At 46.3% G+C, this 2,500-nt stretch overlaps 2 protein-coding genes across 6 annotated transcripts in view; one reads left to right on the forward strand and one right to left on the reverse strand.

Moving 5' to 3' along the window:
* Window positions 1-2,500, reverse strand: part of LOC122260170 (cyclin G) — a 158,996-nt gene that overhangs the window by 147,635 nt on the left and 8,861 nt on the right. The window lies entirely within an intron of this gene.
* Window positions 1,733-2,500, forward strand: part of LOC122263610 (uncharacterized) — a 104,314-nt gene continuing 103,546 nt past the window's right edge. Inside the window, exon 1 of the mRNA XM_086532569.1 lies at window positions 1,733-1,879. The gene's annotated coding sequence lies outside the window, so the exon portion shown is untranslated. The remainder of the gene's footprint in view (window positions 1,880-2,500) is intronic.

Below are 2,500 nucleotides of genomic sequence, written 5' to 3' on the forward strand. Positions count from 1 at the left end.
CCCCCCAATACCCACTCATCACTCCCCACCCCGTACCCGACACCCAAACCAGCTGACCTTGAAACTCCGCACATAGCCTCCGTACGTAAGTCCACCCGGGTCTCCCTCGTAAACAGATATTCACTTTGCTAGGTAAGAATGGATGGCGAGATTAGTGTTGCATATCGTCGAGGTGGATAGTCAACCTGAGAGAGAAAGGGTGAGTGAGTGAGAGAATGGGATAGAAAGAGAAAGATGGATGGAGGAGGGGATAGAGAGAGAGAGAGGAGAGGGAGAGAGAAAAAGGGAAAACGAAAATGAGAATGAAAGAGAGAGAGGTATGGTTTTCATTTGCAACTGCATATTTACAAACAAAGACAAGAAAGAACTGATAATAAAGGAAAATCGAACAAAACATGGGAGCTACAGAGGCAATATCAGTGATTAGATGTTTACAAACACTCGTCTTGATCTCCCCATACGCCCCTCCCACCCCTCCCCTCCCTTAACACTAGGCTCAAAACAAACCCCCCTCCCTCCGCCGTCATCACTCCCACCCCACCCCTCTCTGGTGACACCTCAGCTCCAGCAAACTCACGAACAAAATTCTGACGATCCCCTGCCCCCTATATCCCACTCTCAGCTCTCTTCTCTTCCCTTTCCTCCCCCTCCTATCTCTCCTGGAAGTCCCCCCGTAATATCCCCTCTCTATTTCCCTCCTATTCCTCTATTCCCCTCTTCTTCCACATCCCTCTCCTCTATTCCCCTCCTATTCCTCTTCCCTCTCCTCTATTCCCCTATTCTTCCTCTTCCCTCTCCTCTTTTCTCCTCTTCTTCCTCCATCCTCTCCTCTATTCCCCTCCTCTTCCTCTTCTGTCCTCCTCCTCCCCTATCCCCACACGCCTCGTAGCTTCCTCGCTACAAACACAGACAAGGAACTATTAGTTGGCCGTCAGTCACGTTTTTTTTCATAACTGAGGGAGAAAAATAGATGTAGTTTCCAAGAATCGCCAAGACTGCTGAGCAAGCCACGGCAAGTGCCCGGATAGATAGACACTTCGTTCTAACATTTTAAGGGAGGTACGGGTCAGGGAAGGGCAGGGCAGGAGGGGGGGGGGGTTATTCAGTAAAATGTTCAATAAAATGTTTGTTGTTCTGCCTTTGCTCCCTCCCACGAGCACTAGCCCCCGCAAGGCAAGGTCTCTCTCTCTCTCTCTCTCTCTCTCTCTCTCTCTCTCTCTCTCTCTCTATATATATATATATATATATATATATATATTGCATATAGTAATAATAACCTTTGCTTAAATCAATCACTCAACCCCCCCCCTCTCTCATCTCGTCGCTCTTTCTCTTATCCTCCCTATATTCTCCAATCTATCTACTGACTTGTCTACCTTTCTTTCCCCCCCCCCACCTAAAAAAACGTTAAATCTTCTATATCTTATCGCTTAGACACCCCCCCCCCACTAGGCCCCCGCGATGATAGAAAAGTGACATGAGGGGACCGGGGGAGGGAGAGGGATGCAGAGGGGAAAGGAAAAGGTCGGGCATAAGGAGGGGAAAGGAGGGGGTGGGGGGGTAAAGAGGGGAGAGGAAAGGTGGGGCAGGGGTTGGTGGGGGGGAGGGGTAGTACTAGGAGCGTCAGGGCGGAGGGTGGGGGGAGGGGGAGCCCGGCAACGGTAGGGATGAAGTAGGAGGAAGGGAGGGAGGGGTGGTAGACAGGGGGAGAAGAAAGGTTAGGGCTAGGGAGAGGGAGTAGAGGGGAGGGGGATCCCGCTCTCCAGCACTCCCGAGCTAAGCCTCGTTCACTTCCAACCGCCGCTCTCTTCCCGCGGGTCTATTTGCACTTCCACAGGCTAAGAGGCGGTCAGCTGATCGTGTCGAGAACGCGTTGAAGGTGAGTCTGTGAATCTGTGATGCGATCATCTCAATTGCTGGTTTATTTCTGACATAACTGCCGTTAATTCCTCGATGAATTCAGTTTGGCTGAGGGAGGAAAACAGATCTAGAAAGATTCAAATTCGTGTCAACGAGATTTTCCAAGATTTGGGCTTCTAGGTATACTGTAAGTTAATTAAACTCATTTGTATGTATCATTCATGCACTGCTCGCAATGATAACAGCAAAAGCGCACTTACAAAAGACTACTCTGTAAAACGTAATTCATCTGAATGCCCAAGTTTCTTTTCTATAGTTACCCCTCATTCCCAAGATACAGCCTTAACCATTTTCTGTGATTACATAAAGGTCCATTTTCTTTGACGCTCTGCCCCTCCCCCGCCATCTCGAAAGTTCCCGAAAACATTGTTAAGAATACAATATCTTAAACATCCACTCACATGTATGGATGATTGTATTTTTATCCATACATAAATATATACATTCTTATATAAATATATATACATATATAAACATACATACCTTTATAAATATACATTATATATATATATATATATATATATATATATATATATATATATATATATACATATATAAACATACATACTTATATGAATAT

This window comes from Penaeus japonicus, unplaced genomic scaffold (assembly GCF_977035675.1).
Source record: "Penaeus japonicus unplaced genomic scaffold, GWHDUDI00000001_assembly GWHDUDI00000037, whole genome shotgun sequence".
In the NCBI taxonomy this organism is placed as follows: Eukaryota; Metazoa; Arthropoda; class Malacostraca; order Decapoda; family Penaeidae; genus Penaeus; species Penaeus japonicus.